At 34.7% G+C, this 26,271-nt stretch overlaps 1 protein-coding gene across 1 annotated transcript in view; it reads right to left on the bottom strand.

Moving 5' to 3' along the window:
* The window catches only part of LOC130449628 (uncharacterized), a 243,927-nt gene extending 217,893 nt beyond the window's left edge, over positions 1-26,034 (bottom strand). Inside the window, exon 1 of the mRNA XM_056787573.1 lies at positions 25,816-26,034. The gene's annotated coding sequence lies outside the window, so the exon portion shown is untranslated. The remainder of the gene's footprint in view (positions 1-25,815) is intronic.
* Between the last annotated feature and the right edge of the window lie 237 nt (positions 26,035-26,271).

Here is a 26,271-nt window from a genome sequence, read left to right as displayed (position 1 = left end):
TTAAAGTAATCCAACATAGACAAACAGTTAAGTACACTTTTTCTTCATTGATTAATGTCAAAAAATTGACGATATCTCATGTAGTCTCGGAAATATTGAATTTTTATACGAGTCCGTCAAAAAGTTTTCAAAAATGCATTTTTACATATAATTGAAAATATTATGAAATTATATGAAAATTTGTGTAGTAATATGTATTTTCTCATAGAGATTAAGAAAATTTAAGTTGAGTTTTCATAAAGTTTCCTCAATATGGACACTCGAGGGTAACTAAAAAATCGTTTTTTGTAAAGCTGCGTTATTTGTTCAAAATATTGTTATTGGATTCTTTTTTCAGCAGTTATTTTTCAATTTGTTGTCAAGACATGGGGCCTAAAGTCTGAAACGGTATTCTGGATATAACAAACGGTCATCAAATCCATAATTACATATGCAGAGCTTATTTGGTGGTCAAAAACTAAACACATAACAGTTCTGAAAAAATAATCAAAGCCTAATTAGTCTAGGTATTACAGCCGTGAATACGCTTCTAAACCTGCCTCCTCTTCAGCTCATAGCCAAGAATAAGGCTCTTAGCGATGCCTACAGGCTAAGTCATAATCAACGACCGCCAATCATGAGTCAACAAAAACTTTCTAAAGCTTAAAATGTATCTCTCTGGTACAGACGGTTCGAAACTAGCCCAAGGAGCTATTTCTGAATCAAAATGTGAGCTTTCGATACCTCTAGGAACATCACTTACCATTTTTTCGGAAAAGTTCTTAGTAATAAACAAATGTGATCAAGTGTGCACGCAAACATCAGATAGCCAAATGGCCTTGAAGGTTCTGCGTGCTATTGAAGGCACTTCAAGTGATAACTAGAAACGACATGGAACCGGTGATGTCTTCTGAAAGGTCACTGTTCCGTCAACTACCACTTTTTGGTGGAGAGTAGCTGTAAAACCAAAACGACCCCCCAAAATAATCTAAAATCCCCAACGTATTCTTAACAAACTAATAAAACTCAAAAACCAAAAGTTTGGTTTCTGAGTTTCTTGACGATGAAGCTTCATCGGTGTCCATTTTTCCCTTACAAATGTATTTCAAAAAATATTGTCTAGATGTTATTAAGCTTGAGGGAAGGTTTTTATAAAGCCAACCGCTTCTGTTATTTTTTCTTCACGTCCTATTGTTTTTATATCAGATTTAAAATATTTTTGAGTTCGGAAAACTGATTCATGGTGACTGGAAATTGAGATACTTTAGGCAAGATAACGAATTTACTCAAAAATTTTCATAACATAATTTCCATTCGATAAATTTTAAACCCGTCAAGAAATTTTTTATGTTGGGGCTACTATGTGAAAATAACATCTCAAGCTTATGTTTTTTTGTTTATTATAAGTAACGCTGTCTAATTTCTTTGAAGACGCATTTTTAGTAAGAAAAAAAACTATTAAAATTTATTGAAGTATGCTAGTAAATTTTATGTAAGAAAAAAGCTGATATCATTACTATTATCTTCAGACCTACAACACAATTTATTTTTTGGATAAGCCCACTTTGAACCCGAGGGGTAGTTTATCGGTAAAACTTTCCCTCGTGTCCAAAGAGCGGTCCTATGGACATCACATTTTGCGCTTTTTATCGAGTTGAAGAAAAATCTGATGGACCAAGTGTAGGGTAATGTTTTGAGGCCCCAAGACGGTTCTACCAAACTATGAAACACATTTAAATACGGTCCCTCGTGCCCTGTAGATGGTTTGATATAAAATACGCCGTGCAGTCCATAGGACCGCTTTGAGCCGTGGGGAAAATTCAGCTGCGGCGGGCCTATAAACCGCGCCGAGTTTAAACGTGTTAAGTATATTGAATATATCTTTTTCGTTACTTGGTCAAAGGCTTTTTCAAAATCTATGGAGCCTAAATGAACGACCTTATTATTAACTATAACTTTACAGGGGTTTCATGAATAATTTCGGTTTCTAATGTTCACTATATGTCCGAAGTATAGCCCATGGTATCCAATGGTTTCAAACCATTATTTAACAACCAGTTTTTTTGGACTTAGATACTAAAAATTGTCGTACTAGAAATTCAAAATCTTTTTTGGATTCAAATTTATAACGAAATAAGAAAAAAGAGATATTTTAGAGGAATACTAAATCAGGAGTATCGGGTGGCTACTGATGAGTAGAAAAGGTTATCATTTCAATTGATAGATCTGGTGTTATAATATCCAGGAGCTCAACGCTCATACTTCACACCAAATCATCACAAAAAAACTATAAATACATACTTTAGAATCTAAGAGAAAGCTTCCTCATCCTTTTTGTCGCTAGATGGCGTTAATTAGTGGCCATCTTGATGTTCAAAATGTCGTGCATCATTTTCTATACGTGAAATCAATCGCTGACGAGTGGATTGGACAATAGATCCATTCAGCGCCACAAATAAAAATCTTAGCAGGTTAGATCTGGATATCCAGGTGGCCAAATGAATAAACTAACACTTTGCTGTTGTTCGACAAATGTGAAGGTGTAATTCACTGGCAAGCAAACATTTTGTTATCATCTAGATTAGGTTACACCCCTCCGATTTCGTTAAATAAAATTTTAGTTTGTTATAAAGAAAGTTACGCTGAACAATAACATATAGGGCGCGGATTGTAATATTTAAATTAATCGATGAAACTTAACCTAACCTAAGTAACTTCTATACAAAATAAAATCCAATCACAAGCAGGGGCTGCTGTTATCGAAAACTCTTCCATGGTTTTTTCTTGATGAGGTGGTCGACAATAAATGAAATAGATATACAAACTGTATGTAGAATCATCGCTTATTTTATTTATTGTCGACCACCTCATCAAGAAAAAACTATGGAAGAGTTTTCGATAACAGCTTGTGATTGGATTTCATTTTGTATAGAAGTATGTAGGTTAGGTTAGGTTAGGTTAGGTTAGGTTAGGTTAGGTTAGGTGAGGTGAGGTTAGGTTTCAACGATTAATTTAAACATTACAATCACTGGAAAATCATTACAATTGATTTGATTCTTTAAACGGAAAAAAAGTACCTGAAGGGATGAGTTCCGCGCCCTATATATATACATATTCTTGAACAGCGTAATTTTCTTTATAACATATTAAAGTTTTAACGAAATCGGAGGGGTGTAACCTAATCTAACCAAACATTTTGAAATAATGAAAAAAATTCAACACAATTCACTTTATTAGCCTAATAGACGTTTGAAGAAAACTTTACATATTTCTTGAGATATCTTGGGATACAGATAAGATATCTACATGTCGTTTTCGCTATTTCAATGTAAATTTAGTTCAATGTCGAAAAACCAGCTCAAAAGTCTATGCTTCCAATTGCACTTCTGGGCAAAAGCTCTCTCAAACAAACCTGCTAAACAGAACTGGACTGAACTGAACTGAATTTTTTCATAAAGTTTTCCGCTTAGGTAAATTTTTTATCATGAAAATAATTTCCAGTGGTTTCTCTGGGCCACTGTTCTTATAATTTTTGTCCCCTTGAGATGTGAGGAAACCCTTTCTAGAACTATGGACGACAGTCATTCTTATTTTGTTTCTAAACCAAGGTCTAATTTTTATCTTAGATCTTAAAATTCATTTATAACATAACATAGAATATTCACCGTTTTAATTTTTTTTTTTTTTTTGGCGAGCATAGAGCCAAACATCTCCACGAATCTTTCTAGTGAACGTTTCAATCGATGTTGATAATGTGGAATCGTTTTGAAAAATGTCGATTTCGTTAAACTTTTCTTGGAGCATAATTTTGTATATTTAAAACCATTGATAAAATAGGAAAAATGATTTTTAATTGTGTGGAAGTTTCATCATTTTTTGATAGCCGCTAAATAAAAAAGAGCACGCCAATGATTCCTTCTTTTTAAAGATTATCATAGTGGGGTTTTATCCTGGTACATATCTCAAATAGAGTATGAAATATGCTACATTAAACAGTTGGATACTGAAATAGTTTCAAGTAGTTCCAGCAAAAGTCAGAAAACGCAAACGGAGAAACATAAAAGAATGATTCATGAGTTCGTTTGAAACCACGAGCAACATTTATCTTGTTTATATATAACTGTAACAGTAAAAGTATGAGAAAATAATGATTATTGGTAAACAAAATACCAATTTAACTTACAACTACTGCGTTTTTTAGCTCTTGATCTTAGCCATAAATATTCGACTAGACAACAACAAAATCTACATGCTAGGACCAGCCTGTTCAAAATAAAAAATCAGTTCTGCCAACCTTACTACAAGCTCGAATCAATATCTCTATACTTTTAAGCCGATATTACACGATGCGTACCGTCATTCGCGTTCTAACGTACGGCTGAAACTCAGAAGAAAGGCTGTGCTGCAATTAAGCCGGTACAACACGGTGTGTCCAATGCTTCTAACGTTGAATGCTGGTCTAATTGGACGCTTCGAAGTGATCATGTCATTCCACGAAGTTTTTGATTCCAAAGTTGGCCAGGGAAAGTTTTTTATCAGTGTTTTGTCAAAGGACTACGCAACGTTGAAACGAAGTCTTGTCCTTTTGCTTGTGTTTAATTTTCTTCTACGGATACATCATATTATGGTGCGAACTATTCTGTCCAAGAAGATCACGGAACAGCAAATTTATGTATCCTAGCACCGAACGGAGATGCTATTGCCGTAACTAGTACAATTAATTATATGTAAGACACTGATTTTGTTTTATATAGTTCGTGATTGATTTTTGGTTATCTCAGATTTGGTGGTATGGTTTTGTAAGTAATTGAATCATTCTAAATGATCAAATGGATGATTTTTTTTTCGACAAAATCATCAACGCGTATAATTTACCACCGTCACCAGCCAATTACATTGAACCAAGAAAACAGCCGTTGTCTTCGATGTCACCTAGTATAGAAGTTGATGCAAATGGTGATGTTGTTAAGGCAGTTGGGGGAGCTGGGGGATCCAAAATACTCACCAGTATAGCTCAGGTATAAATGTAATGAAACAAATCAGACATTTTTTAATTTATATCACTAATCCGGCAAACTTTGAAGGATCGAACTATACTCTAAAATTGTTAATTTTACAGAAACTTGGTTTATTTACCAAAATTTAACAGTAAATTTTGAAAAAACTGTCAAAGGAATTGAATGTATTGATGAGTCATAGTTTCCAAAACTTATTTGGTCTAAATTATCGAACAAAACTAGGAAAACCGTAGAACTACTATTTTTTGAAACACTCTAAACAATTTTCAAAATTGGTCACGAAATTCTTTAATTTTTTTCAAAATAATATGTCCAAACACACATGGAATTATTTTGAAAAAGATTGCGACGTATTTACATTATAAAATTTGTAAAATCATCGAACTACACCACAAACTTGAGGACTCTTGAAATTCGGTTTATTTTCAACAATTTTATAGTAAATTTTGAAAATATTATCAAAGGAATTGAATATATTGATGAGTCATAGTTTCCAAAAATAGAATATCGAAAACCATAGAACTACTATTTTTTGGAACAATCTAAACAATTATCAATATTCAGCCAACGTTGGGAGCTAAATGTTGGCTCACACGTTTGACGCGTCGTCTAGTTACAGCAGTACATCCAAGCTTCCATCTAATGTTCAGTCGTACGTTAGAACGCGAATGCTGGACGCATCGTGTCGTACCGGTTCTACACGATTGCGCCAACATTCACATTACAACGTACGGCTTAACATTAGATGAAGGCTGAAACTTTAACTTACATAAAGAAAACAAAACATGTAACGCAAATGGGCAAGAAATTTATGTAGTTGATTCCAGCTTCGTTCCAATGCTAGGTACTCCTTTGACGCGGGTCAGGAAAGCCGAGTTCCACGGTCAACGTCGGCAGCAAAATATTAACATGCACACTACGATCACACGATCATTGTAGCGTCGAACGTTGGGAACATTTGACGCATTGTGTGGTACCGGCTTTAGGTGTGGCGCATAGACAAACCCCGCGTAGATTTGCAGGTACTTGCTGCAAGTTCCGAACGGCAAACAAGGATTTTAAAATCATTTTTTGCAGCGCTTAGTTCACAGATAGTAGTGCGACGTCCAACATAGTTAATTTTTCAAAAAGAAGCTATTTGGTAGAAGCAAGTTGAACTTCATTCTAATAGAACGTGTGTGGGTGATATCAACTTAAAAGAAAGTTGAAGGTAGGATTTTCTGTTGCATAAATATATGTTTTGCTTTTTCAAATGGACCGAAATTTCTGAAAATAATTTCCTCGTCTTTCTCGGAGAAACTTTCGTTTTTTCCTGGCGCTATACGTTAATACGTTCCTGAGAAATGGTCGACGGTCATTTTTAGCAGCACACCCAGTACTTCTTCTACGGTTTTAGGGAAAATTGTAATTAGTAGGTCAAAAACATATTTACCATACTTGTTGTGGTTAATTTAAAAGTGTAGTACGGATCTGTACACGTCTGTAGTATGAGGAAACAGTATCTTGACGCAGCGATGACACGGTGAAGCGTAATCCCCAAGGAACGATCTCCAGATTGGATTGATCTACATTAATGCCGTTTAAAATTACTCCGCCTTATTACATTTTGTATTCCTCGACGACGACGAATTCCCTTTTTATCACACATTAACTTATTCTGTAACAACTCTTTATATTTTTTGCTACAATCGTTCCCAATTAGCAATACAAGCTGATTATGTGTAAAGCTGCTGATTTTACTACGCTAATTTCATAAAAACTCATCGTTAATTTTAGCTTCAGAAACATTAAAGTTATTACATCGTAGACTAATACATAGATGACGCTACTAGAATTAAATTGGATGATTCTGAACAGTGAAAAGAAGTGAAAATCTGCTGGCAAAGAATACTAATGGATGACTTCATGGTTGTCGAAAAAAGTGATAAACATTGTCTTGACTTTTGACTTATGTATAGATGGTTTGCAAAAAGTATGATTCTCCAGTGATTTCTATTCGATCATCTGACAGCACGTGCGTTTTACTCACTACACTACACTACACTATACACTAACTATCGCACTGTCAATGTTTTCCTGTGACAGACACGACGGTTCCTACTAGGTGGCGTTCTTTGACATTACTCTGGATCCTCACGTGGGAACATACACACACAGATTCATAAATTAGTAATAAAAACAACCATAAATTGTTGAATATGATAATTAAATAATAATTCGCGATAAAAAGCATCAAATTTTGGATACTTAGATAACTTTTACATTGATGGCTAATTAATATAATGAAAACAATGACAAAATAAGTAAATCAAAAATCAATGTTAATAGACACAAAGATTATGTAGAAGTGTATTTGAGTCTTTGAGTAATGATATAAGGATCAAAATGTAATTCAATTGAATCTTTGGTTTATTATCGAATCAATAATTGTTAGGACATATCTTTGAGACGTCTACGGCTTCAAAATCAGAAATTGTTGTGAATGGACTCCACAAATTTCAAACGATAGGTTGAGATTTGATCTGATTTCTTTTCTTCATTCCTGAAGACTCAAAATTTCAGTATATTTTTCAGCAAGGACATATTTTTTATTACAATGAATATTTTTCAGTCCGCTTGCGCATTTCAAGGGCTTACTCGCTTTAATGAGATGCTGATAACTGAAAATAGACTTCAATTTCAGCAATTTATTCGTTATTTGAGCTGAATTTCTTACCGGCGAGCATTTTTTTGAGCCCAGAGAATAGCCAGTAGTCACTGAAAGCCAGATTTGGGCTATACTGTGGACGAGAAAGCAATTGGTTCAGTTTAAGCATCTTTGCCATCGAATGGTCATTTTTTTCATCGACATATGAGGCTGTTTTTCCTTGAATTTTACATTAAAACAATCCAACAACTGAATGTAGTATTCGCTATTCTCTTTTGGAGATATTCGATCAATTATATTCCATGCGTATCTCAAAATAGTGAAGCCATAACCTTCCTGTTGTGTCTTTGGACGCTTCGGACGTGATTCACCGGTTGCAGTCCATTCAGATGATGATTGTTTTGATTACTGATTGAAGTGATGGATCCATGTTTCATCTATGTCATATATCGATGCAAAAAATCTAATTTATTACGTGTAATCATCAACACGTGGTTGCTTTTGATCGACTGTGATTAAAACTTCCTTATGGTGAAATGTTCATGCATAATTTCAAACACACTGCCTCCTGATATCTTTATGACCTCAGGTATCTCGCAAAACTACAATATACGATTAGATTTAACCAATTTGTGGACTTTTTTGATGTTTTGAACGACCAAAATAATCACAATCATTAATGTTTGTACGACCACGTTTAACTTCAGCAAACCAGTTCTTTTCGATGGTGCAGAGTCCGGACAACACTTTTGAAGCCAATGCTGAGGTTTTTTCATACATAATCTTTTGAAAGTTGGTAGTTCATAAACGTCAAATGGATTTGACAATGGCAACGACATCTGTGTGTCAGTCTTTTAGGTAAAAAAGTGAAGCTCGATCGACGATCCAAATCCAGAATACCTTCTCAACTGTAACCAGAAATCTACATAACCTTCAAAATATCTTGCATTTTTATAAGCAGTCACCAGATAACCTAACCTAACCTAACATAACCTAACCTAACCTAACCTAACCTAACCTAACCTAGCATAACATAACCTATAGATAATTCACGATATTTTATATAAAGCCTCCGAAATCTTGAATATTTCCTCGTTAATTTCACATGTTTTCACATGTAGTTTTGTATAATCAATACTGTAAATTCGTTAAGAGTATTACACCGGCACTCTATAAACGGATTATCTTTATTGATTTCCAATCTATGTTATCATCTTAACTTTAATGATAAGACAGTTTAATTCTACTGACAATACGCCGACTCTGCACTCTCTTTCTCTATTCAACTCTAATTTGTACATTCGAGAGACCGAGAAAGACAATGACTAGGATTTGAAGACTAAATCCGCAGGTAGAGCGGATCATTTGGTTCTCAATACTACCGTGAAAATAGGGTGAATATCTTGACATCAGACGAAAATTTTCGAAGGAAATGCCGAGAATCACTTCAACGACACGGCGAGGTAACTAGATATTTGACTTCTGAATTAACTTAACTTTTGATTTATTTGAGACATAAATTTTAATGAGATGTGTTGAGTAGACGTGAGGTTGAAGGGTCTTGTCTACTACGCCTGAGGTTCTAAGGTTTGTAACATGTTTGGATGTTTTATTTACTTAGTCGAAACTCAATAAGAATGTCAATAAACAATGTCAACCGATTTTAATTGGATTAGTAAATAGAGAAACGAGAAAAGTGTATGTATACTAAATCTATCCAATAAACAATCGATGCGTGATCAACGCATGATCATCAAGCGCCTTTGTATCTATTGGATAAAATAAACATGCCAATCAGATTTAACTACAATCGGACGGGGTGCAACGTTGATTTTTCGACAATAATATTCCTAATTTAAAGAGATTCATTTCCGAAAAATATATATACATATAAAAAAAAACCCACCAAGTTTGAGCTCTTAATATCAATTTTAAAGATTTACAACTTAAATATGAAGTTCTACCGCTTAAAATGCTTAATTTTTACAATAATGCAAATCAATCTGATGGACCTTGTGGGGGATTTCATGATCTTCGACATCGTTTTAGAATTTTTTGTGTAACTCACACTGGTTCATCGACGTTTCTCAACAGAAAAGCACGTGTCAAGCTATCCACGAGAGTTTCCAATCCTTCTTTCAATTAGAATTAGTTGTTAGAGATACCGGTCGTTTAAAACGCGGCGCGTCGTTAACAGAGCCCGTTTTCAAGATTTTCCGGTAAATCTTCGACACTATTGAACGATTCGGTAGCGGAAATTGTTGATTTTCAATAAATATATAAAACTCTTTTTTGAAGCGTGAACTTTTATGGATTAATCATTATAAAAACGAGTCTACTCGACAAGCACGTGTAATCATGACTAAAAAATAACAGTCTGAAGCACGAATATGTTTCCTTTCATATTTTTTCGGCAGCGTTTCCAGACTTATGTCGACCTCTGTATAGCAGACCCGGCCACGCGTTGCTGTGGCTGAGTGATTTAAAAATGATGTGTATTCTAAGAAAATATATCACATTACAGTGTAGCGCCATCTATGAGGTGTAAAAGCAAAATTTCACAGTTCTCTGTAAAGAAATTCGCTTAAGGCGCCATCTGTTTCAGAGTTAAGGAAACTACGATTAATAACAACAATCAACGTTGATGATCAATTTATTATTAATTATTGAGACCATTAATTAGATAATAACTATCCTATCATTTAATTTGGACCAAATTACATATATTTGCCAGCTTTCATGAATATCAGTTGACTCGTTTTTAAGTTCATTTGGAACATACACACGGACACACATTCCATCGATATACAAGTTAATTCATCGTGGTTATCTGTGGTCTTGTGTCAATTGTAGTCTTCTTCTCAATTTTAGTGCCTTGGTTACGATATATCGCCAACTATGTGGCCTCTTCTTCATTGTTTCAGCCACAAAAAAGACCTAAAGCAAGTGCTTTTGAGGATAGTGGATGAATTTGGTACCGAATATGATGAATACATTGTAGAAGAAATTGCTAAGGCATATCTTAGAATGTATACTACTTTTAAATTGCATAGTGTATGTAAAAAATAACGTAGAAATGAAAATATTCAATATAATCAAACTTGATGATGATTGCTCTAGTAGCAGTTCTTCAGATTATTATTAAATCATTTTATTCTTGTTTTTTTACTATTTATACGATGTTACTGAATGCATATAATCAAAAACTGTTTACCGCTGGAATGAAATGTCGCCATTCATTCAAGGATTCTGTAAATCAGTTGCATATGCGACTAAGGCTCTAGTCTTGACCGTCATCTTAACTTCTACGGCTTCAAAATCAAATTTAAATAGACCAAAAAATCCTAATTTCCCAAATAGAAGGGCCAATTTGTTATATAAATATAAAATTGAGTGAACCTTATAATTCCAAGAAAAGTATTTCTCTACTCGACCCCATTACCAAACATGAAGCCACGAGGTTCTCTCCAATAGCAATAGATCAGCGCGAAAGAGCGGATAGTCGAGAAGAAGGTTAAAAACGACTTCCCGCGCAATTGAGGACGATTTCCCGCGCATTTAACGTAATAACGACTTCGTGAATACGAATATTTTTACTATTAACTTCGAGTTAATAGATTACTACATATATAAAGTATTTTACATGTACCCGGCGTTTTACGAAGACGAAACCCTTCAGAAATCACTACACAAATGGATGAAAGACACAATTAGAAGCAGCTGCAGCTGTTTTTTGTAGTGACCGTAGCTATAATCTTTTAAGCAGATATCTATGAGCTTTTACTGGACATTCAATCAACTATATCTTCTTCCAAAATCGATAACCTCTTGAGTCATTCGTGGCGGTGGTTATGATGACCTCTAATGTGGTACAAAACCATATCGAGCTGTTTCCGAAGCTATCAACGTTTGGCATATGAACGAGTTCATGGACATTTTGGTATCCGCTGCCATGAGTGCGTTCCCCAATTTTCCATTGCGATGGTTTCATTAAAAGTCAAATGGATTTAAAATCTGTGGACAGCTTTCTTAATAGTGGGTAGAAATATTTAGAGCGCGAAATCAATTCACGTCTTAGATTGGAGGACAAAGGCTGAATTGCTAGGCTCCTGGTTCTACTAGAATCCAATCAAATTGTTTGTCATACAAAGAATATATTTGGTACTTCTAGATCAGATTTTTGGGTATTTCGTATTTCAAATGTCTATTTCAACAATTACAGCTCAGCTTCAACGTAAAATATTTCAATTATTGTGATTTTTGTAGTTTTATTTCGATTTTATTAACATTTATTGAATACGAATAAAGCGGAAAGTACCAAACTGAATTGATCAAAGTGTATAAAGGTTTTTTTTCTGACGCAAACGATCCAATTATTTTTTTAACGCTGACAAAACTTCTATTGTATATAAAGACACATTTTTAATTGCTACAGATGATAATTTCCATCGAAAGAAATTCCTGTTCCATCAATTTATTTTTCGAATTTTCTTTTAACGATTGGCGCTGCGTAAACATGTTTACTCGTGTTGACAAGATATTTGCGAACGGGAAACTAACTGAGATAAATTATAAATATGAAAAAATATTATTAGGTCGAAATGAAACTGGAATACGGGATGATCTAATTAAAGTTTAAGCCCCTAAATATTAAATAAGTCATATATAAGGTTTTCCTGGACTGGATCTACGACCCTTCGTTTAAATATGCGAAATCAGAACTTATTTCGACAAAAAAAAAAGACTTTTTTATTAACTTGATGAAATTTATGGTTTGGGATATATGTAGATTTTTAAATCGTTGTAAATGCCAAGAAAACCGTTCGCCATAAAGAGACATTCTGAAAAAAATTATCATAAATTGTAATTTTTTATTGAAAATACTTAAATATGAGTTCTGGTTTCGCAGCTTCAAACGAAGGGTCGTATGAGGAATTTTTTATGTCACAGCATTACTTGCAAGTCATCTACTAGATGCAACTTAACTATTTTTCCATTTCTACGATCCATCAGAGTTCTAATGGAGATATTTCTAATTAAGTGGCTGGAAACCATCGGTAAACAACGCACCAAAGCCTTCTTCAGAAGGCCATTCAAGATAATCAACTGGCTTCGCTTAAGATACTAAATGTTTGAGGTTCAAAAAGTTATAGGGAAACAATCAACGTATAGTTAAACTGCGTTTTTCTTTCAATGTATTCAAAAAGACATTCTGTGATACCACATCTGGGGAATTCGTCAATTTTTTCAAAAATTATAAACAGGTTGACTTTTAGTTTCAATTAACTTACCCAATATTTGACCAACACCATCTTTTGGTAGACTGAGTTTCAGAATAACCGCAAAGAAGCAAAAACAATAAACAAGAAACGTTTAACGAATCTCAAACATTGAGATCGCTTATTTGATAAAAATCGAATAGAGTCTTGGTATTTTTATAAAAATAGTGAACTTCCAACATTTTTAGAACAATTTCCACAGGTTTACTCCAATTAAGTTGGATCATAGGAAAGTATTTCGCTGTGATATTCCATGTAAAGCAGTTACTTTGAAAATATTGAAGCTTTATAGGCAATAAGATGAAAGTTCAAAGAAGATATTTTCATATAAAACGACCGTAAATTTGATGTCGAGATAAATAGTTCGGAAAAGAGATCAACCGACATTTTATTTAAGATCCCTTCTCAGACATGTCGCAATTACAAAGATTTTTTTATTAAAAACGCTAACGATAAAATGAGTGTTTTTACATTGGAATTTATTATAAGGGGTTTTCCAATGAGAGGTGTTATTTTGATATTCAAAGATATAGATAAATACCATTTTTGGAGATAAATGATCGGATGTTTATTTCAATATAAAGAGGAAGGTATGCCGTTAATAATGGAACACAACATCAGCCAAATGGCCGCCACGACTGCCCTTACAGGACCATATCCTATTCATGAAATTTTCCGTAACCTAATTGAAAATTGGCTGCCCTATGTCCTCGATAGCCTCACGAATTCCATCTTTGAGGTCTTGAATCGATGCTGGACTGTTGGCGTAGACCTTATCTTTCACGAGGCCCCAAAGGAAAAAGTAGCAAGGTGTTAAATCACAAGATCTCGGTGACCAGTTGTGATCACCTCTTAGAGAAATAACACGGTCCGGAAATTTTTCCCGTAAAAGATCGATGGATTCATTGCTTGTGTCGCACGTAGCGCCATCTTGTTGAAAGTAAACGTTGTCCAAATTAATACCATCCAATTTCGGCCATAAAAAATCATTAATCATCTCTCGATAGCGCAATCCATTCCGTAACTGTTGCTCCAGTCTCATTTTCGAAAAAGTAAGGTCCAATGACACCGCCAGACCATAAACCGCACCAAACAGTGACGCGTTGAGGATGGAGAGGATTTTCAACAATAACTCTTGGTTTTTCCGAGCCCCAGATTCGACAATTTTGTTTATTGACGTAACCACCAAGGTGGAAATGGGCCTCATCAGTTAAGATGATTTTTCGATGAAATTCCGGATCATTTTCATGCATTTCAAGGACCCAATCAGCAAAGACACGACGTTGTTGATGATCGGCCGGCTTGAGTTATTGTGTTAACTGAACTTTATAGGCGTTAAGACCCAAGTCTTATGCAAAATTCGGTGTAATGACGCTTGTGGAATGGCTAATTCCAAAGAACGACGAGGAATGGACACACCTGGGTTTTCTTCAACACTTTGGGCTACAGCAGCAATATTCTCAGTTGTTCTGGAGCGACGTGCACGGTTTTTATTCTTCACATCACTAACTTGTCCCAACAGCTCATATTTTTCCACCAATTTCTGTATTGCGGTCCGAGAAGGTGCTTCACGTCGACCCAAAAATGTTTTAGTTTTACGAACCGTCTCTTCCAAACTTTCACCATTTTTATAGTGAATTTTAATAATTTCAATGCATTGTTGAAGCGTGTATCGTTCCATTTTCACTAATGGCGTAGTTTCTACTTGTCAATTGTCAAAAAATGACAGCTTCAAAAGTGATATTTACCGAAATAGCGGGCTTTTCAAAATAACACCTCTTATTGGAAAACCCTTTACCACATCATTCTCTGAAAGCGTAATCTAAAATATTATAAAGTACCAGATGAATTATTTGAGAAAAAACTGACCTACAACTTCATATCTTACTTGGAACAACCTTTTCTTATCATCTGTACTACTGTTAAGGGCAAGGGATACAGAAAACTGATGAAATTCAGTGCTTTCTCAAGGAGATCGGAAAGTCGAGAGATATCATGTTAGGAGGAGGAAACTTAGACCAAATTCATCTTCTTCTGGTGTGCTAAGTAGACTTCTATATGATCTCGTACAAGTGGAGGGATTTACCTCGTAGAGAAGGAAAATAATCGAAAGAGAGGAGATGGAGGATGATGCAAATATGTGGACGTAACTTCAGTATGATCTTGCACAACAAGTGGAGGGATTTACCTCGTAGAGAAGGGAAATAATCGAAAGAGAGGAGATGGAGGATGATGCAAATATGTGGACGTAACTTCAGTATGATCTTGCACAACAAGTGGAGGAATTTACCTCGTAGAGAAGGGAAATAATCGAAAGAGAGGAGATGGAGGATGATGCAAATATGTGGACGTAACTTCAGTATGATCTTGCACAACAAGTGGAGGGATTTACCTCGTAGAGAAGGGAAATAATCGAAAGAGAGGAGATGGAGGATGATGCAAATATGTGGACGTAACTTCAGTATGATCTTGCACAACAAGTGGAGGAATTTACCTCGTAGAGAAGGGAAATAATCGAAAGAGAGGAGATGGAGGATGATGCAAATATGTGGACGTAACTTCAGTATGATCTTGCACAACAAGTGGAGGGATTTACCTCGTAGAGAAGGGAAATAATCGAAAGAGAGGAGATGGAGGATGATGCAAATATGTGGACGTAACTTCAGTATGATCTTGCACAACAAGTGGAGGAATTTACCTCGTAGAGAAGGGAAATAATCGAAAGAGAGGAGATGGAGGATGATGCAAATATGTGGACGTAACTTCAGTATGATCTTTCACAACAAGTGGAGGGATTTACCTCGTAGAGAAGGGAAATAATCGAAATAGAGGAGTTGGAGGATGATGCAAATATGTGGACGTAACTTCAGTATGATCTTGCACAACAAGTGGAGGGATTTACCTCGTAGAGAAGGAAAATAATCGAAAGAGAGGAGATGGAGGATGATGCAAATATGTGGACGTAACTTCAGTATGATCTTGCACAACAAGTGGAGGGATTTACCTCGTAGAGAAGGGAAATAATCGAAAGAGAGGAGATGGAGGATGATGCAAATATGTGGACGTAACTTCAGTATGATCTTGCACAACAAGTGGAGGGATTTACCTCGTAGAGAAGGGAAATAATCGAAAGAGAGGAGTTGGAGGATGATGCAAATATGTGGATGTAACTTCAGTATGATCTTGCACAACAAGTGGAGGGATTTACCTCGTAGAGAAGGGAAATGATCGAAAGAGAGGAGATGGAGGATGATGCAAATATGTGGACGTAACTTCAGTATGATCTTGCACAACAAGTGGAGGGATTTACCTCGTAGAGAAGGGAAATAATCGAAAGAGAGGAGTTGGAGGATGATGCAAATATGTGGATGTAACTTCAGTATGATCTTGCACAACAAGTGGAGGGATTTACCTCGTAGAGAAGGAAAATAATCGAAAGAGAGGAGATGGAGGATGATGCAAATATGTGGACGTAACTTCAGTATGATCTTGCACAACAAGTGGAGGGATTTACCTCGTAGAGAAGGGAAATAATCGAAAGAGAGGAGATGGAGGATGATGCAAATATGTGGACGTAACTTCAGTATGATCTTGCACAACAAGTGGAGGAATTTACCTCGTAGAGAAGGGAAATAATCGAAAGAGAGGAGATGGAGGATGATGCAAATATGTGGACGTAACTTCAGTATGATCTTGCACAACAAGTGGAGGGATTTACCTCGTAGAGAAGGGAAATAATCGAAAGAGAGGAGATGGAGGATGATGCAAATATGTGGACGTAACTTCAGTATGATCTTGCACAACAAGTGGAGGAATTTACCTCGTAGAGAAGGGAAATAATCGAAAGAGAGGAGATGGAGGATGATGCAAATATGTGGACGTAACTTCAGTATGATCTTGCACAACAAGTGGAGGGATTTACCTCGTAGAGAAGGGAAATAATCGAAAGAGAGGAGATGGAGGATGATGCAAATATGTGGACGTAACTTCAGTATGATCTTGCACAACAAGTGGAGGAATTTACCTCGTAGAGAAGGGAAATAATCGAAAGAGAGGAGATGGAGGATGATGCAAATATGTGGACGTAACTTCAGTATGATCTTGCACAACAAGTGGAGGGATTTACCTCGTAGAGAAGGGAAATAATCGAAAGAGAGGAGATGGAGGATGATGCAAATATGTGGACGTAACTTCAGTATGATCTTGCACAACAAGTGGAGGAATTTACCTCGTAGAGAAGGGAAATAATCGAAAGAGAGGAGATGGAGGATGATGCAAATATGTGGACGTAACTTCAGTATGATCTTGCACAACAAGTGGAGGGATTTACCTCGTAGAGAAGGGAAATAATCGAAAGAGAGGAGATGGAGGATGATGCAAATATGTGGACGTAACTTCAGTATGATCTTGCACAACAAGTGGAGGAATTTACCTCGTAGAGAAGGGAAATAATCGAAAGAGAGGAGATGGAGGATGATGCAAATATGTGGACGTAACTTCAGTATGATCTTTCACAACAAGTGGAGGGATTTACCTCGTAGAGAAGGGAAATAATCGAAATAGAGGAGTTGGAGGATGATGCAAATATGTGGACGTAACTTCAGTATGATCTTGCACAACAAGTGGAGGGATTTACCTCGTAGAGAAGGGAAATAATCGAAAGAGAGGAGTTGGAGGATGATGCAAATATGTGGACTTAACCTCAGTATGATCTTTCACAACAAGTGGAGGGATTTACCTCGTAGAGAAGGGAAATAATCGAAAGAGAGGAGTTGGAGGATGATGCAAATATGTGGACTTAACCTCAGTATGATCTTTCACAACAAGTGGAGGGATTTACCTCGTAGAGAAGGGAAATAATCGAAAGAGAGGAGATGGAGGATGATGCAAATATGTGGACGTAACTTCAGTATGATCTTGCACAACAAGTGGAGGGATTTACCTCGTAGAGAAGGGAAATAATCGAAAGAGAGGAGTTGGAGGATGATGCAAATATGTGGACTTAACCTCAGTATGATCTTTCACAACAAGTGGAGGGATTTACCTCGTAGAGAAGGGAAATAATCGAAAGAGAGGAGTTGGAGGATGATGCAAATATGTGGACTTAACCTCAGTATGATCTTTCACAACAAGTGGAGGGATTTACCTCGTAGAGAAGGGAAATAATCGAAAGAGAGGAGATGGAGGATGATGCAAATATGTGGACGTAACTTCAGTATGATCTTGCACAACAAGTGGAGGGATTTACCTCGTAGAGAAGGGAAATAATCGAAAGAGAGGAGTTGGAGGATGATGCAAATATGTGGACGTAACTTCAGTATGATCTTGCACAACAAGTGGAGGGATTTACCTCGTAGAGAAGGGAAATAATCGAAAGAGAGGAGATGGAGGATGATGCAAATATGTGGACGTAACTTCAGTATGATCTTGCACAACAAGTGGAGGAATTTACCTCGTAGAGAAGGGAAATAATCGAAAGAGAGGAGATGGAGGATGATGCAAATATGTGGACGTAACTTCAGTATGATCTTGCACAACAAGTGGAGGAATTTACCTCGTAGAGAAGGGAAATAATCGAAAGAGAGGAGTTGGAGGATGATGCAAATATGTGGACGTAACTTCAGTATGATCTTTCACAACAAGTGGAGGAATTTACCTCGTAGAGAACATAGGGGATGCTGTAAATATCTTTATGCTGCTCGTGCTCAAAGACAAGGAAGTCAACAAAGAATGAAGAGGACAAATGGAAAAGAAAAAGTAACGAAACGAAACACGATAGAAAAACCTGTTGAATCATGATTAGAACAAGTTGAGAAAACCCAGGAAATACTAAATTATGAGTAACAGACGGCTATAAATGAATAAATGATGTGGGGTTTCAGTTGATAGGTTTGGTGTTGCAACATCCAGGAGGACAACAATTTTCAGTTTGTGAATGAGAAATTTCTTTCTCTCGTCGTCAAAAAAGTCCTGGATCCACTTCTTCTTTATTCCCTTCGGCAAAGATCTATGAAGAACTGCCGGAAAATTTTCTAGTTTTCCTAGACGATACCACAGAATATAAACAAGACAATAAAAGTCCTTCTAAGCTCCTTTTCTTGTTATGCCTATATCAGTTGAATATCGGATGTTACTCTTGAGGTCACCATACCTTAACCGGTTGTCCCCAACGTCTTGTAGTAGAGAAAACTGCATAAATATACCGATTGTCCTTACTTGCATTAGTGATGCCAATTCTTTTATATTGTCTTAAGAATTTCTGTGTAATCTTTGTGCTAGGGGTACGATAAACTGTGTTATCGTCCAAGTCCTCCAGACCATAATGCACACCATACAGTGACCCGTTGCGGATGCGTTGCTTCCAGATGAATCGTTCTTGGATTTTCCAAGCACCAAATACATATTAACGAAACCATCGTTTAACTTTTCACCATTACTTCGGTCTTTTTGAACATATTCTAAGATAGTTGTGAAAAGTTTGAGAAGAATTTCGTTCCTGGTTCGGCATATTTTTCTATGAAACAAAGTAGACATCTGAATTTTTATAAAGTGGACGTTATTACTTGTTCTTTTGATTCCTAGAATTTCAAAGCAAGTTTTCAATCACTTCCTCAAATGAGACGTTACACCAGACAATGTTCATTGTTTTTTTTAATCATTGTCTGTTCGGGACACAACCTATTACTTTTTCTTGGTTTGAAAGAGTTGAAAGAACTTTTTAGTTTGTATTTCGAGCCATATGGCAAGAAGGAAATGACGATACGAATATTCGGAAAACAACTACTTTTAAATCACTTGTTTTATAGACTAATGTATTGATGACTGTATATTCCGAGATATAAGTACTACTAAGAAAATGTTTTTGTTTATGCGACGCGAAAACTTTTTATTCAATATAAGCATATACGAAGGCTGCTACTTAAGTTTGGAGATATGGCAACCCTGATGTCATTATGTCAAATCCGTCATTGTCATTTTGAAGTTTGGCATTTGGTGAACGTACTTGATGACTGTATATTTCGAGATATACTACTAAGAAAATGTTTTTGTTTATGCGATGCGAAAACTTTTTATTCAATATAAGCATATACGAAGGCTGTTACTTAAGTTTGGAGATATGGCAACCCTGATGTCTTTATGTCAAATCTGTCATTGTCATTTTGAAGTTTGACATTTGGTGAACGTACTCGCAACGTGTTGTCAATACGACTGTTATTCGAGTTATTTACAGATTTTATTTCACATTTTTTATTTAAAAAAATATAAAATTTTCACTATTATATAACAAGGTATTTTCTCATGATATTTATACAAAAATTTTGACGAAATAATTAGAAAAGCTTCTTTTAATATCTACCGAGTAAACTGGAGCATAATTTCAATCAATTCAATTACATCAATTTTTTAAAGTTTCCATTCAAAATTCCATAAATTTTCTCGAAGATTTTAAAGCCGCTGTTTTTTTTTGAAATAATTTTTATCAACTGAATCATCAACTTCACCTGAAATATCTTCTTTAAATTCTTCAACAATTTCACTGTATTCTATTAGAGACATGTTTTGTTTTTTCAAATTGTTTTCACTGTAATGTATTATGATAAAGTTGATTTTGAAATGTTCTGCTAGAAATATTGCTACTTCTAACCCACACTAGACAATACTTTTTCAAAACTACTAATGTCTACAATTAAATTAGTAAGCATAAACCTCGGTTTTTATCAAAGTTTGATTTGTGCAAGCTTCGACCAGAAAGGTTGGCATCCATCTGCAATAACTAACACCAGTGGCGACGAGTTGGTGCAAAAAATCAAATCTTGTGGCATGTAGATCATAGGCGTCCGTTCGTAGGATCCTCGATTATAGCTAAAAAGAATGATCTTCAGAAGTAACCATCAAATTTCTCGAAATATTGAAATGAAACGTAGAAACTTCCTCGATATCCCTTCGAATTTTAATTTTGGTTAACGCATTTTTTATAGTACGTAGCGTTACAAAATCTGGAAGAGTAGAAATATGTAGCTTCGTCACTAGAAGTTTCTTATTCATGCAGGATCTTACGTTAGAGGGCTCTTCTAGAAGTTTTATCCAAACCCCCAAAGTAGGTCGACGACTAATCCATAGCTTAACCCAGATACAACTTTCTCGTTGCTTGCGTTTCCGTATTTGTTTTATATTTTTTTTTTTGACTAAAAAGTTAACGTCTAGTTTACACTGTGAGAAGCATTTTTAAAATGAAAATTATTTGCGAATGCACACAAAGGGTAAACCTTCACTGGCGCGCCACTGAATCCATGCACCAGAAAATGCATATCTATGTATGTTCGGCTATTCTGTTGCAACCATGAGGTAAAAAAGTCACTTGAACTAAATTTGGATAAATAAGAAACTGCCCAGTTCGAATCAAACAAAAAATTGTTGTAATTCGTAGACAAAAGCTTGTAAAAACTAAAAAAGTCACATGAAAATAAACAAAGATACAAATAACATAAAACTTAACAATATTTAAAATATTATTATTAGAATGGACGTCGTTTACAGAGTAGAAGCCACTTTCCGGTAAATATGCCCTCAAATTATTGCGAAGTGCGGAAAAAGTTTATATCGATTTGATTTCAATCGGCAAATGATTGTGCACTTTTTGCTTTGTAAAATATTGAGCCCTTAACTAATTCCGAAAGTGGATATGGTAGGTAAAGGTCGTGCTTCGCGTTCCTAAGTGGATAGATCTTTCTGAAATTAGAAACGGACTCAAAGATAAATAAGAAAGGAAGAGAATTTTTGATATTTCAAAGAAGTCCTTGGAGTGAGATCTGCTGTTTATTCCTAGTAAATATCAAACAGATCTCTTTTGTATTTTGAAGAGTTCAGGTCATTTTTGTGGAAACTGGTCTCAGCGCAAAGCATGAGGAAATATGTAACCCCAATTTCAAGGAATTGTCCACAACAAGCACTAAGAATTTTAAAGAATCAACGATGTGAATGATGAAATTATTGAATAAAACAAGCAGCAATATGTTATGAAACTTTAGATTTAGGAACGTTGAGACAGAGAAAATTAGAATCGCACTTCGATTTGAGATTTAAGCTCGATGAAGAAGCATTATCACTAAGCTCAAAAAGAATACTTAGATAACTTATCTAGCAAATCAGAGTCCGACTATTCGTTAAGGAAAGTTATCTTAAAGAACCAATTCCCTCAATCCGAAATGAAGACGAAACGCGGGCCTGAAAAGACCAGTCAAAAGTAGATGAAATCGGAAAAAAATTAGTAAAAGGATCCCAGCTATTTTCATTACAATTAAGTCCAACAGAAAAAGTGAAAATAAAGCCAGTAGCAGAAACTTGGTACCAGTTACCATTACCTGAACTCTTCACGGAAGAATGCAATGATTAGAAGCAACCTTTATGCTAATGAAGCCCCAGGTTACGTCTAGAATACATCCCCCCAATCATAAATATAAGAAATTATTCTAAATTTAGCCACAAATAATTTTTTCTGTTTCCTCCGGTTAGTGAAAGTTCAGAGTGGATTATGGCCTATTTTGAAAAGAAACTCGGTAACTACGATTTGTGTAGAAAAAATAAAATGATTACGGAAAAAAATGTGTTTGGTCGAACAATCTTCGTACATTTCAGAGTTTAGGTATTGAACATTGTTATTGAATCACCCGGTATCAAGAAAACGTGAAATTAATGACTTTATTTGAAAATTTCTGGCTCTGAATTTTGAACAATGTACGTCAACAAGAGCGAAGGCCACATATAGTGGGGGATAGGAGGCATTCGGTCGACTGATCAAAGTGAAAGTTTAGTAAAAGAACCTCCGTCGGTGGGTCGAATAAGCCGCCGTGTTGTGTTCTCCATTACGACCTTTTTTTGTATAAAAAAAAATTTATCGCTTTCCTTTCCATTCATCTGTTCACTTTCTCTTTTGCGGTCGGACCTTTTAATAAAATTTAATTGCTTTGTTTAGGTTTCTTTGTCGAGAAAAATTTTGATTTGTAGTATTTTACCCTGAATTTAAATGAATCATTTCATGTTTTATTGTTTGGGGCAAAACAACTATTTATACCGAGAATAAATTGTTGTTTATAGTGCAATACATAGAGAACACAAGCGTTTTTGTAGTGGGATTGTGGCAATACTAAACACCAAAGTGTACTAACTACAATACATTTCCGAGCTTTCGAGTGATTTTTCAATTTTTATAATTCCATACAATTTGTTATAAACGATGAATTTATAAGTATTTAAAAACACGTTAATATATTAGAATTAGTACACTTTTGTGTTCAATTTTGCCCATGAACACACTAATAATCTACCTGACAAAGATTTCGTTCCAATTCAGATGTAGAATACAATATTTATACACAAAAAGACATCCTGCAGTGTTAAAATCTGTTACTATAAATTTTTTTATCAAATTATACATTATCAGCAGTAATTTGATGACAAATAATGAATACGAAGTACAGTACTGATGAATTTGATAGAAAATATTTGAAAGAAATTGAAGAAGTTTGAAGAGAGAATAGAAAAAAATATTATACGAGGGTGGTTCAAATATAAAACGGATTTTGTCATAAAAAGTTTATTATTAGGTTACACATGTATTTTTGACTAAAAATAATGCTTTCCTTGCTGTTCTATACGCTTCGTAACAAACGAGACTAACGTCCAGTGCAAACACTTTTACGTCACTAAATTTATTTTTCACGCGTTGATTCGAAAATTCCTGTTCATATTTGAACCATCCTCGTACAAATAAAACCTGGTTGAATGGGAAATTGAACAGGATTTTGATGAAAATAGCAAATTTCAAAGCGTTTTTGAAGATTTATCGACAAGCTTAAAAGCCATATCAGGAAAAAATTATTCTTATTATTACCAATATTGGTAGTGACTCAGGATTTATTAAAGAAGCAAAGTTAAATTAAATGACGTGAAAAATCTGCTTAGTAACAACATAACCTCACAATCTTATATGAAATATGTCGAATATGTCAAACAGAATGTAGAATTTTGATGATTAGATTTACCATCGAACTACTAGTTGTAGATCTGTGGAAGTTATTAGTGAAAAGATGACAGAGACGACTCAGATTTGAATAAAAGTAACTTTTAACTGCTCAACTGTTTTATTATATTTAAAATAATCTAAAATTACTATCAAATTTTATAACAGTGATATAAAAAAGCATTTCTGTGTAGCATTTAAGTGTCAAATGTTTTATATTACGATTTGCTCAAAAAATGTCAACTTCCATTATATTTATAGTGCCTATTTCGATCAATTATAGTGTTTAATAGCTTTTTAATCAAAATATAATATCAGCAGCACACAGTACATTGATTATAATTAAAAGTTTTGAATTGACAAACCAACAAGGTAGAGAAAACAATATAAATGACGTATTACCAAAGCTGTTACTTAAGTTTTGAGATATGACAACACTGATATGAATATGTCAAATCTGACATTGTTGACATTGACATTGTTAATAGTGAGCGTACTCAGAACTTGTCATACGAGTGCTATTTGAGTTGCGATGACTTTCGACGTGGATTAAACCAAAAAAAGTGCGCCGATCAACTCGCTTCGACTTTTGGTGATGAAGCACCATCTCGAGCGACCGTGTTGTCCGAATTCAATCATGGTCGGGCTTTTTTACAGGATGAATTTCGTGAAGGTAGTCCAAAATCAGCTGTTGTACCAGAAAACATCGATGCTGTGCTTAAATTGATATTGCAAAATCGTTAAATCGTTATGTGACATATTTCTTATCATATTTTGATAAAGACTAAAAGAAGTCTTTGAAAAATCATTTTTTATCATACCGATGATTTTTTAGTCTATTTTCCAAATATTGGGATATCTGTCCTATGTAAACAACATTATAATTATCACAAAAAAACCCACAAATGATATTCCTCTTTTTATTTTTTCGATTATGAGATTTAAATTGTTGAAAATGTCCTTTGAATAAATTCCAAAGAGAGTTTTTCTACATTTTGTTATATAGGATTTGTTTTATCGATAGAAAAACTTCAATACACCAAATATAAATGAATTATTATAGTTTGATTAAAAATATTTGAAGATTCAAATTTTAAAATGGCAACCATCACTTGGCATTATTCTTTTTGATTATTTTATTAATTATTATTTAAGGACATGAATTGAAGGTCAAATATCTAAAGGACCAAGTTGATTCCATTAATTTTATACAGTGTGATACAAAGAAGTTTTATTTCATCACTCTTTTCAATGTCATTTATTCATTTATGGATTATAAATGTAAATTTTGTTCAATATAGAATTCCATTACTTGACCACTTGATATTGATGCTCTCGTAGTACAAACCACAATTTTTTTTATATATTTCATTATCAAACTTCAATTTTATTCATAGAAGAATAAATATCTTGTACGTTATTTGATTATTAGATCCAACTCGAAGCTATAGTATTTGTTAGTGCATCCAAAAAGGTTACATACATTTATTTTAGAAGAAATCACTCTGTAAATTATAAAAAATTATGTAAAAAACATGTAGATATTGAGCTTTATCGACAATTAAAATGGGTGACTTTCCACCTGATCTTTGGTGGAATGTATAAGAGTACAGAAAATCATACTTGTTGCTTCCAAAACATTTTGTCTATACCTCAATGAAATCGATGTTTTTATGACAAATATATTAATCAAAAAATGGTTTTTGAGAATAAATAACCACAAAATTATCTTATAATAACATATAAATTTGTTTAAATTATTAAAATGTTTAGTTTCTTGCCGCTAGATTTTATACAAACATTATTATTAATATCTCTGAATAATGTATTTTGTTTTGTGAAAAATCCTGAATAGTATTTTATTCTACTCACCTAAAACCACAATTGTTCAATTTTTATTCGTGAGATAAGATTCGAAATCCTTCTACAATCTCAATTCATATAAACAATTACACAAAATACGTTATTTTTTTATTAAATAGTCCCACAAAATTCGCGCGCAATTTCAAAAATTCAACGACCGATTTATCTGCCAGGATCCAAACGGAAAAAATCTACTCCTGCAACATAACAACGCGTCTACTGAACTCCGCGAGTCCTGCAGGATCAGGACCATCGGAAGCTGAGAGTTTTCTTGCGATAAGCATGCGCAGGATTTCTTTCGGTCTATGAACCGCTTGACATTTGTGTTTCTCGGAGATGTTGGGCTGACCTCACGCTGTTCAGTTTCCCTGTTTTTTATTTCACGGAATGTGTCTCGGACGACCCAAGTGCAATTCGTAAATTCTACAATCGTTTTTTACAAAAAGTAACAATCTAATAATGCGT

This window comes from Diorhabda sublineata, chromosome 10 (genome assembly GCF_026230105.1).
Source record: "Diorhabda sublineata isolate icDioSubl1.1 chromosome 10, icDioSubl1.1, whole genome shotgun sequence".
Classification (NCBI taxonomy): domain Eukaryota; kingdom Metazoa; phylum Arthropoda; class Insecta; order Coleoptera; family Chrysomelidae; genus Diorhabda; species Diorhabda sublineata.
Note: the sequence above shows the minus strand (reverse complement) of the source record. Positions and strands in the feature narration are given on the sequence as shown.